The sequence below is a fragment of the Lissotriton vulgaris genome, chromosome 1_1 (genome assembly GCF_964263255.1).
Source record: "Lissotriton vulgaris chromosome 1_1, aLisVul1.2, whole genome shotgun sequence".
Taxonomy (NCBI): Eukaryota; Metazoa; Chordata; class Amphibia; order Caudata; family Salamandridae; genus Lissotriton; species Lissotriton vulgaris.
Window position 1 is genome coordinate 42,611,432 of NC_141685.1, and position 17,014 is coordinate 42,628,445.

General features: G+C 48.0%; 1 protein-coding gene across 2 annotated transcripts in view; it reads left to right on the forward strand.

The window, feature by feature from the left end:
* LOC147737129 (uncharacterized) overlaps nucleotides 1-17,014 on the forward strand; it is a 205,968-nt gene that overhangs the window by 175,249 nt on the left and 13,705 nt on the right. For both annotated transcript variants that reach the window (XM_086964935.1, XM_086965020.1), the window contains one exon: nucleotides 9,956-10,025. The gene's annotated coding sequence lies outside the window, so the exon portion shown is untranslated. The remainder of the gene's footprint in view (nucleotides 1-9,955; nucleotides 10,026-17,014) is intronic.

Consider the following 17,014-nt stretch of genomic DNA (forward strand, 5'->3'; position numbering starts at 1 on the left):
TGGGATGTGCATCTGTCCTAGTGACAGCATTGAGACCTCTGTAGTCCACACAAAACCTCATTTCTCTCTTCCCATCTTTGGTATGAGGTTTTGGCACAAGGACCACTGGGCTAGCCCATGGGCTCTCTGATGGCTCAATCACTCCAAGCTCCAACATCTTTTGCACCTCAGCCTTTATACAATCCCTGACATGGTCAGGTTGCCTGTAGATCTTATTCTTCACAGGCAGACTGTCACCAGTGTCCACCTCATGGGTGCACCAATTTTTCTGGCTGGGTGTGAGTGAAAACATATGTCTGTGGGCCTGCAACACTTGTCTGCAGTCCACCTGTTGCTGATCAGTGAGGCTGCCTGCCAAGGCTACTCCATCAACTGAACCATCATCAGGGTTCTGAGAAAGCAGGTCTGGGAGAGGGTCACTCTCTTCCTCCTGATCCCCATCTGTGGCCATGAGGAGACTCATGTCCTCCCTGTCAACAAATGCTTTCAAACGATTTACATGGAGCACCCTGTGGGGGCTCCTAGGGGTGCCAAAGTCAACCACATAGGTGACTTCTCCCTTTTTCTCAATGATAGGGTAGGGTCCAGTCCATTTGTCCTGGAGAGCTGCTGGGCCCACTGGGTCCAACACCCACACCTTCTGCCCTGGCTGGAACTCAACCAGAACAGCCTTTTGGTCATGCCAAGCTTTCTGTAATTCTTGACTGGCCTCAAGGTTTTTGGATGCTCTCTCCATGTATTCAGCCATCCTGGAGCGGAGACCAAGTACATAGTCCACAATGTCTAGTTTAGGCTTTTTGAGAGGTAACTCCCATCCTTCCTTCACCAAACTCAATGGACCCCTCACAGGGTGGCCAAACAAAAGTTCAAAAGGGCTGTAGCCAACCCCCTTCTGTGGGACCTCTCTGTAAGCAAAGAGCAAGCAGGGTAAAAGGATGTCCCATTTCCGCCTAAGCTTCTCTGGTAAACCTTTTATCATTCACTTTAGGGTCTTGTTGAACCTTTCAACAAGCCCATTGCACTGTGGATGGTAGGGTGTGGTAAACTTATAGTTTACTCCACACTCTTTCCACATTGCTTTTAAGTATCCAGACATAAAGTTGGTACCTCTGTCTGAAAGAACCTCCTTTGGAAAGCCCACTCTTGAGAAAACTGCAATGAGGGCTTTTGCCACCACAGGTGCTGTGGTGGTCCTCGGGGGAATTGCCTCTGGGTACCTGGTGGCATGATCCACTACCACCAGTATAAATCTGTGCCCAGATGCTGTTTGAGGATCCATGGGACCCACAATGTCTATTCCAACTCTTTCAAAGGGTACCCCCACCACAGGTAGTAGTATCAGGGGGGCCTTTGTTGTGCCACCTGACTTACCACTGGCTTGGCAAGTGACACAGGAGCGACAAAACTCCTTGACATTTTCTGACATGTGAGGCCAGTGAAAGTGTGGAACAAGCCTGTCCCAAGTCTTATTCTGGCCTAAGTGTCCTGCAAGGGGAATATCATGGGCCAAGGTAAGAAGGAAACCCCTAAACTTCAAAGGTATAACTAACCTCCTGGTTGTGCCAGGCTTGGGGTCTCTAGCCTCTGAATAAAGGAGTCCTTCATCCCAATAAACTCTATGGGTACCTTGAGCATTCCCTGCAGCGTCAGCAGCAGCTTGCTGTCTGAGGGGTTCAAGTGAAGGGCAATCTAATTGGGCCTGCCCCAGGTCTGCCCTTGAGGGTCCCCCTGTCCCCAGAAACTCAACCTGGTCAGGTTCAAGCTCCTCTGAGACAGTCTCCTCTTGGACTGCAGAATCAGTTTCCTGTGAAACTTGATCCTCAACCTGGGGCAAGTGGGAAGGCACAGCTTTAACCCTCTTGCTCCTTCTCTTGGGTTGTGGTTGGTCTATTGTTTCAAGATCCACCACTGGTTCAGGAAGGCACTTCTTAGCCTGAGACCTTGTCACTGCAAGGACATGAGCTGAAATCCCTAGCATTTCTGCATGAGTCCTGTACTCCACTTCTGACCAAACTGAGCTTTCAAGATCATTGCCTAACAGACAGTCTACTGGGAGGTCTGCACTCACAACAACTTTCTTTAGGCCATCTACCCCTCCCCAGGAGAAGTTCACAACAGCCACACTATGTGAAGTAGTGGAGTTGCTTGCATTGGTCACTAGGTAACTTTCACCTAGTACAATCTGACCAGGGTCCACAAAGTCTGGTGTCACCATAGTGACACTGGCACAAGTGTCCCTGTAGGCCTGAGCCAGTTTCTCATTGATTAAGGGAGTCTGCCTATATTTGCCCAGGTTACTGGGGCTTACTGCAGTGGTCAAAGATAAGTCCACATCATATAGGAGAACTGCCTGTGTGGGGATTCTGACTAGGCCAGATTCCACCTCAGTGCCCAAGGTTAACCCTACTATCCCCTTAGGTTGTGTACTACCACTACTGACTGTACTAGGGGGTGCAGTTGCTTTAGGAGCTGCAGTGGTAGGAACTGAATTTTTCTTAGTGCATTCACTGCCCCAGTGTGAAACTGATTTGCAGGTATTACACCAAGGTTTCTTTGGGCCATCATTCTTCTTTTTCTTGTTTCCATTTTGGGAACCCCCCTCCTTATTGCTAGTTTGGGGGCCTGAAGACTTCTGGTCCTTTTCTTTGTCTTTCTGATTCCCACCCTTCTGGTCTGTTTTCTTCTGGTCACCCTGGTTCTGGTTTTTCTGCTTAATCCTTGTTCTGACCCATTTGTCTGCCTTCTTTCCCAATTCTTGGGGAGAGGTCAAATCAGAGTCAACAAGGTATTGATGCAACAGCTGGTTCTGACAGTTATTAAGGAGCTGCTCTCTCATTATAAGATTGTACAATCCTGTATATTCTGAGACTTTACTTCCCTGCAGCCAACCCTCCAGAGCCTTAGTGGCACAATCAACAAAATCAGTCCAGTCCTGAGTCTGTGCTTTTTGGGTGTCTCTGAACAACAACCTGTATTGCTCAGTGGTTAGGCCAAACCCTTCAATAAGAGCACTCTTCAGGACAGAGTAGTTTTTGGCATCCTCAGGTCTAACAGTGAGGAGCCTATCCCTCCCTTTCTCAGAAAAGGAGTACCATAAAATTGCTGCCCACTGGTCCCCAGGGACCTGCTGTACCATGCAGGCCCTCTCAAGAGCAGTCATCCATTTGTGGATGTCATCCCCTTCCTTGTAGGGGGGCACAATTTTTGTCAGGTTTCTATTGTCCTAGGCCCTGTCTTTTTCTTTAGGAACTTTGCTGCCACCAGTGGCATCTAAGCCACACAATTTTCTTTCTCTTGCTAAAGCAAGTTTAGCTTGAGCCAAGGCTACCTCTTCCCTTTCTATTTGGAGTTGGACAGCCCTCATTCTGGCCCTATGCTCTTTTCTCTGGGAGGGAGTCATCCCTCTTTGAGATTCTCTTGAGGTACTAGAAACATGAGAGTCCCTTGATTGAGATCTCACCCTCCTGTTGCCTGGGAGAATTAGGTTATGAGATCTGGGGAGGTGCTGGCCCTCTCCATTCCCATGTAGGTCTAGGTTGGCCTGGTTAAGCCTGGCAACCTGTACCTGGGTCACCCTCTGATCCTGATCTTCAGGCTCTTCTACATCTGAGCCTTCCTCTTCCTCTTCCTCCTCCTCTTCTTCTTCATCTGGAAGATCCTCATTCTCAGGGGAGTTTATCCCCTCACCTGAATCTAAGGGAGCCTGACTCACCTTATCTAAGTCATCCTTTTCCAGTATAGCTATCAGGGAAGGAATGGTAGGGCCTCTGCCCTTTTTTAGCCCCCTTGCTGTGCACAAGGCACTCAAGTATTTGTGGCTAAGGATGTCATATCTGGAAGTTGCCTTGGTAGGGTCAACTGCTACAGGAGCAGAGCCTGAGTCTCCACATGTATCAGACATGACTGCTAGTGAGGTGTAAGTGGTGCACTTACCTACACTAAGTGTTTTCCTACTGTACCTTGCTAGTGAGTTGTAGTCAGGGTGTGCTAATCCCTTTTATCTACAACTACTAAGTTCAGTAGAACTTAATATGCTAAGCTTTTGATTTTATATGTACCTAAGGTACTTGATGTGATCTTTCAATTTGATGTAAAGATTGCAATGGTAAAACAACAGCAAGCTCAAATCCGCACCGCTGCACACCAATGTGAGAAGTTGGCCTGATATGTAGTGTTTCCAATTCTGGAACCACTTGGTATCAGTCCAAACAAACCCCAAAGATGTCTGGTTGTAAGTCAACCTTGTTAGACAAGCTATCCTAGTGGTAGCATGGACTAAGCAGCCTTAAAGGCTTAACTTAAGAGGTCGTGTTAAGCGAGCTGTTTTACCACATACAATCCTGTAATCAAATGAAAGGACACCACACAAGTATATATTATAAAACTATATGTGTTTATTTCTAAAATAATCCCCAGTACTGTTTATGAGGAAAGGGGCACAAGCGTTAAATCAAAAGCACAGTATAACATACAAAGATGCACAATTTTGGATGAGGGCCTGTGGCCACTCAAACCATATACTAAGAAAGTGGTATAAGAGATACCAATCGAACAGTGGTTAGGCCTAGGGCCTAGAGAATCGCTGGGAGCAGTCAGGACTAGCAATGCTGAAATCGGGAGACGCCCACGGAATTCGGGTGCAGCACGGAAAGTGCGGCTTGCACCAATGCAATGTCAATGGTGCGTAAAAGTTACACAAAGTGAGTTTAAAGATACTTCCGCTGAACCTAGAGGAACAAAACTTAAGACACAGACCCTAGAGGTGTGTACCAATGTGGGAACACCGGCGTTGCAATGTTACCTCACCCACAGGAAGTGGGTGCACAGGGTCGAAGTGGCGTTGGGTTTTGACACGCAGGCTCTTGGTGCTTGGAGCTGAAGAAGCTGCAGGCGATGTGAAGCAGAAGTGTCCGGTGTGATCCAAGGGTGGATCGAAGTCGAAAAGTACCTGAAAGCAGAGGGGACAGAGTCTGGGTCACTCAGCAGTGACCAGGGTGGAACCAGGACGGAACCAGGCAATGTCGGGCGCAATCAGGTGGTTGTCGAGAGGCTTCTCTCCGCTGTCACGTGGGCTCTGGGGCATCTGCGACGTCCAGTAGCAGGTCACGATCTGTCCCACATAGGCTCTCGCCGTCAGCACCGTCGGCTTCAAGATTGCAGCAAACAGCACTTGGCAAAAGCAATCCACGCGGAACCGGGAGATTGCTTCTCACTCAAACCAGGAGGGTCAGAGTGGGGGCTCCTTTTCACAGGAGCAGGTGCAGATCTGGAGCAACCAGAAAAGCAAGTCGTATTCAAGGTTTCGTTGGCACAGGGGCCACAAGCCAGCTGGCAAGTGACCGGGCCAACGCGTCGAGCCAACACAAGCAGAAGGGCCCCACGCAGCACTCGTCGAGTGTGGAGGGGGTAGCTTTGGTGCAAGTGTAGCTCGGGGTGGGGGCTTCTCAAACCCCGGTGCACAGCTTCGAGGGTCACTCGTGGGCTGCACGGTCAGCGTCTCGTGGCCTTTTCAAGATGGCGTGCCCCACGCTTCCGGTCGCCTCCACTGGTCTCAGCTCTGCAGGGACTGTGGATCGGGCTGGGAGAAGGCAGGCAAGCTTGATCTCGTCGATCTCTGTCGCTCGAGTTCCGGCGGGAACTGCAACAAAGCAAGGGTCGAGGGCTGGATGGTGCCTGTTTGCACAGGGTGGTCACTCCTTGACCACAAGGGAGAGTCTTCCGTCTTCTATGTTGAATAGAATGTCGAAGGGTCCAGAATTCGTTTCTTATGTTTCTTCAGGATGATCTGAGTTGCATTGGCACTGCTCCCACTCTTATTCGAATCTGGTGGGCTGGACATCCTGCTAGGCTCCCTCCTATGGGTGGGACCCAGGAAGGGGGTGGTTACACCCCTTTCCTTTGATCCAGGCCACGCTGGGACTGGGGCTGGAAGGCCCCAGAACCGGTTTGGCCGGATTATGCAAGGGGCAGCCTTGTGCTCCCCAGGCAGTGTCTGGTTTCTTTGAAACCTCCCTGCTGCAATCCACTATCTCCTGTCTGGGGTGGTTTGACACCGCCCTGCGACAGGAAACCCTTTGTCCAGGCCACCATTTGCTGAGTTTCGGTCAGCAGCAGGAGGCCAGACCCGTGTCTGTGGCAGGGGCATCCATTTTGTGGATCTGAGGCTCTTTTTAAATCAACCGCGTTTCAGTAAAGTAACATATCTTATCCCTCTAGAAGGGTGGAATGCTACCCCCGTCACCAGAACTGGCGAGGGGGTAGTATTCCAATTCGTGTGACACCTTACACGACATGTTTTGATAAAGCCAAACCAAAGTTGCTATATAACCGCGAGGATTATAAGGCGCTTAAGAGTATATGGTATGGCATTATCCCGGATCAGCTTAGGGAGTTGTTCCCGACAGCTGCAGACAGGCTCAGCTCATGCCAGAGCTCCATCTCACATAAAACCACGCACTCTGCTTCCAGGATTGATGAGGCCTTCCATAGGAGTGGCTCACAGGCTTATATGTGTCCAGATATAGGTTTAGATATAGGTATACTATATCTAAGCAAGGGGTGATTACACCCACTTGCCCCCAGCTGAGTGATCAGCCAGTTGTGCCAATTTAAGAACCAGCCAGGGGTGGCGAAAGCTATGCTTCAGCCCCTGGTAGGCCTTGGTGGCACCTATGCCCTGAGCACCTATAGTGCATGGTACAGGGGCTGACAAGGAGTCCATTTCCAATTGTGGTATGTACCTATAGCACATGTATTATAAATTTAGAGAGAGAACAGAAGGCTGGGGGTCTGATTAGCAGGCCCACAGCCTCAGTAAGTCGAAAACCAGTGAAGCAAAAAGCAAAAATTGGGGTGACCATAGGATAGCAGACCCTACTCTCCTACAGTATTGGACAAGGATGTAATGGGATTCTATGTGCCATTTGCACCCGAGAGTCCGTATCCCAGTCAGCAAGGTCTTAGAGCTGAGATTTTCATGAAAGTCTTATAGTCTGAATTCAGCACCTGAGCGTAATAGGACGGAATGTATGAAGCTCTGTGGTTATACTGAATAAGCAGCTACCTATGTTATGTCATCTATTAATGTAATAACTGCACTTTTCACAATTGCTTTATTAACCTTCCTGGTATCTCAAATTTGCTTGAAAATTCATGATTTTTCCCCCCCAAACCCCCCTTATGGGGTTCGGGCTCGCTCGCTACTGTGCAGTATGCACATCAGGTTGCGTCTCACCACTTTAAAATGTCACCAGCCGCCCCTGTTCACATGCAACAATGTCTAGTGAGTCAGTGGTGAGTCAGTGGAATCAATCACAGGTGACCAGATATATGACGTGATTTTGCATGCGCAAACGGGTTTGCGAAACCATTTGCACAAGCAAAATCACTGTTGGCCATGTACAATTCCAAAATAGCGAGTCGCAGTTTATTTGCGACTCGCTATTTAGGAATTGCGAGTCGCAATTAGGAAGGGTCATTTCCTCCCTAATTGCGTCCGCAATGCTATTTGTACATGTTTTGTGACCACAATTGCGGTCGCAAAACACTTGCAAATGACCACCCTCTTCAAGAGGGTGGCATTGCAGTCGCAATTTCGAAGGGGTCCCCAGGGTACCCCTTCCACTTTGTGACTGTGTCTAAAAATATTTTTTAAGGGCAGGCAGTGGTGACTGCCCTTAAAGAATGAAACAAGAACGTTTAATTTTTTAAAAATGCATCCCGTTTTCCTTTAAGAAAAACGAGCTGCATTTAAAAAAAAGAAAAAAAAAAAGCTGCTTTATTAAAAAGCAGTCCCAGACATGGTGGTCTGCTGAGCCCAGCAGGCCACCATCCCTGGTAGGGCTGGCATTCCCTATGGGCTCGCAAATTGCGGGATGCTCATTAATATTAATGAGCCTCGCAATTTGCGACCCCGACCTAGTGTTGGTAGACAGCGGCAACCATCGCTCGCTGCAGTGGTGGAACCCTCAAAACTTAGCAAAAGGGCGGCCTTTCGTAGACCCGATTCCACAGTAACCGGTTGGGGTGCCCATCTTCAACATTGCACAGTCCAGGGGCTGCGGTCGGACAAACACAAACGTCTCCACATCAACTACCTGGAACTTCAAGCAGTGTTTCTAGCACTCAGCCTTTCTCACCCAACTTGTAGGCAAGACTGTCTTAGTTCACACGTACAACATGACAGCAATGTACTACCTACAGAAATAGGGAGGGACTCACTCTCTCCAGCTGTCGCACCTTGCACAAAGCATTTGGGATTGGGCGATTTGCCAGAAAATCTATCTCCTAGCCGAACACCTCCCAGGAGTAGACCATCAGATTGCAGACGCAGGTAGCAAATACACAAGTGGGAACTTCATCCCCAAGTTCTTCTCCCTAGGTTCAAAACTGAGGTTTTCCAGGGATAGATCTGTTTGCCACAGTACACAGCGCAAAATGCCCAAACTCTGCATCCAGGTTCCCACACCCAGCATCCGAAGGCAATGCCCTATGGATGATTTGGTCAGGGATATTTGCTTACGCTTTTCCGCCTCTCCTGCTAATTCCATTTATAGTTCGGAAGCTCAGACAAATGTCCCTCACTGATCTTAATAGCCCCCACATGTTCTTGTCAACCTTGGTACTCTCATCCTTAGAACTCTCAGTGGTTCCACATCAAAAGCTACATCTCACATCTTGTCTCCTCACTTAGAGCCATTGAGAAAGCAGACATCCAATTCCCAGAGAACTCAACCTAGCGATTTGGCTCCTAAAGTCATAGAGTTTGGTTATTTACAACTACAACCAGACTGTATGAATATTCTCAAGGAAGCTAGAAAGCCTACTACTAGAGCATGTTATGCAGCAAATGGAAACGTTTTGTTGCCTATTGTAAGAACAACAATATCAATCATCTTGATGCGTTTGTGCAGAACATCATTTGTTAACTGTTGCATTTACAGCAATGTGGATTCACTTACACATCCATTTGTTTACACCTGGGAGTCGTAGCTGCATACTTGCAAAATAGACAACACCTACCTCTCTTCAGAGTACCAGTGATTAAAGTCTTCATGGAAGGATTAGAAAGGGTTATACCGTCCAGTATTCCCCCTGCTGCAGAGTGGAACTTAAACATAGTTCTTCCAAGGCTAATGGGCCCGCCTTCTGAACCAATGCACAAATGTCAGTTACAATTCCTGTCATGGAAAGTTGCTTTCCTCATAACGATAAACTCACTAAGGAGAGTTGATGAACTTCAGGCATTAACTATACAAGAGCCTTTCTTTCAACTTCACAAAGATTGAGTGGTTCTACGTTCCAATTGTAAATTTCTCCTTAAAGTAGTTTCTGCTTAGGGGTACTTCATGTGCGATATCAAATTAAAATAACATAACATTAGCGTTTTCATTATTAATTGAACCATCATTATTCTTGTATAGAATTTATGTGCTGCAATGATAATAGAGCAAAAGCACACAATTGATGGACGGAATGCAGAACAAATCAAAACATTCACCCCCAGTCAAGAGATCTGGGTAAATCCATCATTAGTTTGATCACCAAGCCACCCCAGTTCAGACATGGCCATATGCAAATCAGTCTTGACCCTGTACCTAATGGGAACAGTCCAACCCGAACTGCAATGATAATAGAAGCAGATAAAAATAATTAGCAAAATAAGCACATTGAACAGAATAAATAGTTCCACCATCTTTCTAAAACAATGTACATATGCAAGCATATAAAAACTGTATAGAGCGTTTTCCTACTATGCTTTCCCGTGTGTGTGTGTCTGTTGATCTCTGTGTTTCTGTCTCCCATTTCCTGTAGGGAAAGTATGTAGCTCCCCGTTGTAGAAGAGTCGGTCAAGAAGGAGCACATGCATTGAATAATTTCTTTGTATGCATTTTTTATTAGTATTACAGGAAGTCACAATGATTGATTGTCTCTGTTATATTCTTCTTTCCCACAGGGTCTTCCTCTTCAGTCCCTTAGGTGTGCCTCGGCCGCCGTCGTCCCTCGGACAGAAGGAAAAGACTCAGGTAAGTGTTTTTGCTTTATGGTTTAGTCAAGGGAGGATGTGAGGGATAAATAATAGCTATGCATAAATGTGAAGGGAGGGTGTAGAGGTTGGAGCAACCAAAAGAAAAAGAGTAGCTGATGATTTCTGCTCTTGTCTTTGTTTCCGTCTCACTTATTTCCTTTTCCCTGGGTCCCTTTCACCCCTCAGCCTCCCCTCCCGTCCCTCTCTTACTCAGCCCCTTTCCAAAAGCCCCGTAGACGCCCACGCACCTGGAAGAGCCACATCACCCTGGGGCCGTGGCGTGGTAACTCCGCGTCCTTCAGTGAGGTCTGGTGTTCTGCTTAGGCTTTCCCTCCTCTGCCAGGTTCGGGTGTTCTGCTCGCCGACAAGCTGTGACCTCCCCTGGGCGCCGGTTCTCTCTCTCGGAAGGCTGTTAGGCCTTCTCTGTCTTTCCCGTCTTCCCCCGCTGGTTTCTCCGCCTCGCGTTCCTGTGCTGCGTGCAGCTGGATCAACTACTGACCAACCTGACGCGCTTTCCACCCCTCCTTCTTTAAGCGTGTATCCTCTGATGTCCGTACTCTGCTTTGGCTTAAAGGGGCTGCCTGCCGATTCCCCTCTCTCCACTTCTTGATGACAGCAAAGTGGGCAACTGGTAAAAGGGGACTGTGTATATAGGAGGGGAGAAATATATGAAGGGATGCCATGGCACTCCTTATCCTCTATCCCATCGTCTACCACAGGGGCTACCTGACACACCCCAACCCCAGACACACCCAAAAATAGCTTATCCTAAAACCCCACCTTCCAAAAACAAGATACCAAACAAAAGGAAAATCTTAGGCGCTTCAGGTGATGTCCCTAGTGTCTGATTACTGGTGTTTGTTTAGGTTTACAGGAGTCCAGAGGTTACATAGCAAACCTTGTCTATGCATGCCGTGTATTTTTCATTCATTATTGTCGTATTTATGAAATCCACTCATCGCGTGCCAGAAGGTAGATGTATTTGGCTACAGTTGTTTATATAGCCCAGACTAGATCAGGTCTGTGTCTCCTGCTCCACAGCTTGTTCCCGTAAAAGTGCATCAATGTCTCCTTCCCTTGGAAGCAAATCCACTTGTATTCCAGTTTAAGCATATTTATTCTCATAGAATCACTTTCAAAATCCACTGTTCCGCAAGTAAATTCAAATTCAGTCTGCCCAATTCATTTTGGGGGTTCTCCCTTCATCAGGGGGCGCACGTGAGGAATCTATGTTGTATGTTGTGTGTGGAAAATAGTGCCATAAGAATTAACCTGCAATGCAATCTAATCCTACAGATACATAAATTAATAGTTTACTACATGTCCTGGTAGAGACTAACCGCAAGTCTGCGTTTGTGTTATACCAGGGTCTTCGCCTTTTCAATAGTGAGAGCTACTTCTGATCGAAGAGAATCATCCTGATCTACTGCCTTTATCATGTGGCTTAGCTAAGGGTAGATAAATGCCAAGCAACTCCATTGTTCTCTCTTTGTGAGTGTGAAGACAGAAGACTTCTATTATCTGGTGAGCTGCCCTCCTGTTCATTGGCTCCTGTACAGATCCTGGCCCTGCTTTAACAGTTCAAGATTAATGTTCAGTAGTGGCAGTCACAGTATAAGGTCTGTGAGCAAGACCTGCTGTAGAGTTTTCCCTGTCCTAGGAAAAATGTCTCAATGTAGGAAAGGGTCTGTTTTGGACATGGTTAGCCTTCACTTTTTACCGGGAAAATCATATAGTTTTGACTGTAAGTGCACAGGGTCCCTGCCAACCAGGTTCCATGAGCCCGATCTCCTTCCCTTAAGTGTACCTGTCGTTTCCACCATTGTCACCCCATTAGCTCACTTATAAGTCCCTTGTAAAAGATGCCTCTGGTACCAAGGGCCTTGTTGTTAAAGAGGGTCTCTAAAGGCTGCAGCACAAATTATGCCACCCAAAGGGACCCCTCACCAATCACATTACATACATACATACATACACACATACATACTGCCACTGCAGCTGTGTGTCTTGGTGCAGACAAAACTGAAGAGTCGACATGGCACACATCCCTGCATGCGATGCCCATAGGGACTGTCTGAGATATCGGTAAGACACCCCTCTAGCAGGCCTTATAGTGCCCGCTGCTTTATGGATATCTCCTGTGAGGGCATATCTGCATGAGCAGATATGCCCCTGCAATATCCTTGTCAATTCCGGGATATTGCAAGTGACCAGGCAAGCTCTATAGTAAGTACATTGGCTGGACACTTGTCATTACGAGTTCCCCAGCCTCATGAAGGTTTCTCTGAAATATGGGATATTTGATACCAAACATCTCAGCATATTAAACCTGCATTGATTGCAGTGTCCGATTTATTAAAAATTGCGCACAGAGTGCCCCTTAGAGGGGTCCCCTAAGATCTACCAATCCTTAGTGTGATCATCGACTGGCCTGAGCCAGCCTGCTACCACCAGACAGTGTCCTGTCCTCATGGGTAGAGTGCCTGTGCATTCTGAGGTTGATAACAATGCCTTTCCTGAGTGGAGGTATTCACACCTCCCCCTGGTCAGGCAGAGCCATCTGTGGCAGGGATTTTCAAAGGCCTTGCCGCCTTGGTAATGCGACCCCAGCCTCTTCTGTTAGAGGGAGCAAGCGATCTTTCTGTCCTCACCCCCTTTTAGGTGCAATGACAGGTGGGAAACCTTAGATAGAACAGGAGGTGTGCCCCCCGCCGCCTCTGTTAACTCCATCCCTCAGGTGCTGGAGGCGAGGTGAAGTACACTTTGTAGTGCCCACTATCCTGAAGATGATGGGACTTATCCAATCAGGGCTAGGACTGTGCCCCCTTCCCACAGGAGGTGGGCATGATAGAGGGTATAGACACCCCAGGAAAGGGGCCCATTACCTGTCACTGCCTTGTAACACCCTTAAATCAAGATTTAAGGTGGCATCCCCAGACCCTGAATTTCAGTTCTTGGCGACCTAAGGGCACTGCAGCCTTCTCTGCTGGTGTGGATCTGCAGGGAACTATTGTCTTGGTCCCAGTCATACTGGCCTGTCTGCATCCCTGGATGATCCTGAACCAAAAGTTAAGTCGTCTTGCAGCCCAGCGACCTCCAGAACCTTGGGAGGACTACCTGCCTTCGATAAAGGGCAATCTAGTTTTATGTAGTGGGATTTGGCCAGGGAGTGTCAGGACAGGCCAAGCTATGCTACTCACTCTATATTTGCAGACTTTGTGTTTTTGGTCTAATCACTCTCACTAATGTGCACCGTATTTTCGGTGTCAACACCATCGATTGAGCACTAGTTCAATAAAAAGAGATTTACAAAGTACCTGTGTCTTGGCAAGATAAGCAGCGTGCTGATCATTTATTAAATCGAGTCTGTTGTTGAGCTCTGAGTTCAATCTGCCCTTTAATGTAAACAGGGTCATTGATTTGGCAGTATCAGTATCTGCAGTTAAATTAGACAAAAATGAGTTCTAAATGCCTCCTCCCTAGCATCCTGAATGGCCTCCACCCAATCGCCATCGCCAAGCGTGCCTAGATCCCTCTCCCACACAGCTCTCTGCGTCCCCACGGCATCCAGAGAATTGTAGATCAACTTCCTATAGATGGTTGAGATTGCTTTTTCGGTTGGGGATTAGTTAGCAGCTGGTCCTCCAGTCGGGATGCATCAGGCAACTGCCCCCCTTCCCGGATGTGACTTTGCAGAGCGTGGCCACCTGCAAATGTCAGAACTGTTTTTAGTCACCTAATTTATACTTTTGTTGTAGGATCGTGAAGGACACAAGTGCCTGTCCCCTCCACACATCGCCCGGCCGTTATAAGCTAATCAATCCCCATTTTATGAAGCCCTGCAATCCTCCCACTGCACTTAAGATATCACCATCATACAGTGGAGTAATTTCAGTCAGCTTACCTTCTCAGCCTAAATACTTGGTAGCCTCTTTCCTCACCCTTACCAATGTTTGGGTATGAGTAGGTAGGGTGCACTCATACTTTCTTCGATACAGCACCGGGGTGGGGTAACCTCTCTTGCCCATGGCCAATCTATCTACCCGGTAAGCAGGTTCCTCACAGTCCGCAAAAACCCAGTTGTTGACTGCCACCAGCTGCGTGGCCCAGTAATACTTGTGAATACTCCGGACCGCCGGTCCACCTTAATAAACTCCCCACTGCAACTTACTCAGCGTGACGTGCCACCATCCCACAACAGAAGCTGAAGTTCTCAGACTACCTTTTGAAAAAAAATGTCTGGTGGGAACTTAAAGGACATTTTTTGCACAATGTACAGGAGACCCTGGAGGGTCATCACTTTAAATAGGGCCACCTGGCCCAGTAAGGAGAGCGGGAGCGTCCGCAAGTGTGGGGCATCCCAGCGAAGACGGTCTAATTTCGGGAGTATGTTCCTGCCTGTGCTCTCTTGTAATGAATACAACCAAATAATTAAAGCCATGTAGTGCCCCCCGAACTGTGCACCTAGACTGCAGCCGCAGGGTCCCTGCCACCAGCAGGAATATTAAGGACTTCTTCCAGTTGATAATATATCCTGATCACGTGGAATACCCCATTTGAGAGGTCCTGGTGAACCCAAACAAGTGTGAAGAGCATAGGAGACAAGGAACATCCCTGTCGGACGGCAAAGACTCGGTAGACTGTATTATTGAGGCGCATGCTCGCTAAAGGGGCCACATACAAGAGCTTAATAGCAGCGCCACTGGTTCAGCAAAGGAATCCCCTGTTGCATGTGGTACTCCATTAAGGTGTCGGAGATTTAAGCATGTTCCCTGGTGTGGTATAAAGCCCGATTGATCAGGATGAACCACTGTTGCAAATACAGTCCGCAGGCAGATTGCCAGGGCGTTCGCAAGGACCTTAGTCTCAATATTAAGTGGGGAGATAAGTCTATAAGACCCACACTCAGTTGCCGGTTCGTCCTTTTTGGGATGACCGCCACCTCAGATGTTCTTTGGTCCTCCGGGAGACACCCTTATTTTCATATACTCTGGAGGTACTCTCTGATTTTATCCATCATGCTTTTATATAATTCTAACGGGAGCTAATCAGGTCCAGTCGCTTGCCCTGTTTGCAAGGTTCCTATTGTGTAATTTATTTAGTCTACTGTCAGGTCTTGGTCTAGTGCGTCTAGGTCTTTATTTGTTAGCATTGGCAGGGTCAGGTCTTTCAGGAAGTCTCTTACAGTATTTCCGTCCCCTTGTTGTCTGTGTCCTCAAGGATCCAGTTCCGTCCTATGTCTTGTCTCTCTAACCATGTAAGCAACTCATTGGCTTTATCACCGACATCATAGAAACAATGCTGGGTAGCCAGCGCATGAGTGCCCGCTTTTTTCCATTAGTGCTCTTAATGTGTGCTGCTACAGTTGATGGTGTAATGGGAGAGAAACTGATTCCCCACTTACCAAGCGAACCTCCAGGAAAGCATATTCCTTGTCCTGAGCCTCGCACTTCAATTTACGTTCCTTCGACATTCTCCCAATCAAGGCTTGTGTCTCGCCTCGAATCACTGCCTTGAATTCATCCTATAGCACGCAAGCTGATTCAACAGGCCGCCCATTCTCCTTAAAATAGAATTCTGCTCTATCTCTCATATGAGCTTTGAACGTCTTGTCTTTTAAATATCACGGATCAACCCTTGGGGGTAGGATGAAGTCCACAACCGGACCATCAAGTTGCACCTCCACCAGCGAATGGTCTGAGATTCCCCCTGCTATGTGCGTAGCAGCTCTAAAATCAACTTTATGGCTAGTCTGGGTGAAAGGATGGTGCAGGCATGCCAGACTACCATGTGCTGCAGGCAGGTGCGTCTGGTTCTCATACCCTCTTCTCCTCTAGGGGCATTTAGGAGTATCATGAATATAGTATAGGTGCAGTTCTGTCACTCCAGTCACCCCAATGCGTGTATGCTCTGTCGTAAGCGTCTTATCCTTCCAAAGGATGAGTCAGTCTTGTCTGGGTCTCTTTCCTGTTTCCCGGCACTTGAATGGCACGCCCGAGCACTCAAGAGAGCAGTGACCGACCAGCAGACTATTGTGGAGCGCTTTTGTCCTGGATGTAAGGCTGCATACAGTAGGGCACTGACTCTGTCTTTTCTTTGCCTTTGCCTGAAGATCAGCAGTCCCAAGGTAGCAGTCACACCTGGCCTGTCGGTAAGTGCAGCCCCTCTGGAGGCCCGACCGTCAGCAATTAAGCCCACACTGTGGCCGGCTGGACCACAGGCGTAAGCTCAGACAGGGTGTTCGACACTGGAGTAGTTGTAGTCCCTCATGGGCCTCTGACACAGAGTAGTCAGAAATTTAGCAGCTAAAAGCCCAACACAGGCTCTTCAGGAAGCCAGTAGATTCAGACCCTGTTGTGTTAGGAATTTGGCAAATGCAACCTTGAACGGGCCTGTTGGCAGCACACAATCGTCCTACTGGGCCTCAACAATCACGTTGTTGTAGAGTTTTATTTTCTGCCTTGAACTGCTGGGAGAGTCTTGGCATCCCTTAGACTTGCTGGTCCTGCTGGATGGCTCTCCGGCCCGCCCTACAAGTACCGGGGATGTGTCAGACCTGCTTCTTCCAGGACAGCCTTGTCCTCCTGCTGGATAGTCAAACTCCCTTCCCTTTCTTACAAGACAGGCAAGATTCTAGGCAGACTTCTAGGCTCTTCAGGACAGATACACAGCTTCTCTATTAAGTAATTCTGCCTGCAGGTGATGTCCCCTCGACTTAGATAGACTGTCAGGCTGACACAATCCCTAGTGGCACAGCAGGCCCCTGAGTACTTTGTAGAGCACATTATTCCTTGGTAACAGAGGACTTTGAACTAGGGTTTAAAAGAGGGATAGATGGTCCCACTTGCATACACAACTGGCAGGCAGGAGATGCGGTTTATCCTGTCGCACTCTCACATTGCTTTTATGCTACGCACACGAACACCCTAAACACACACTTGATGTTAGTGCAAAGTCTGGGCACAGGCATAGAAATGGAGCATTACA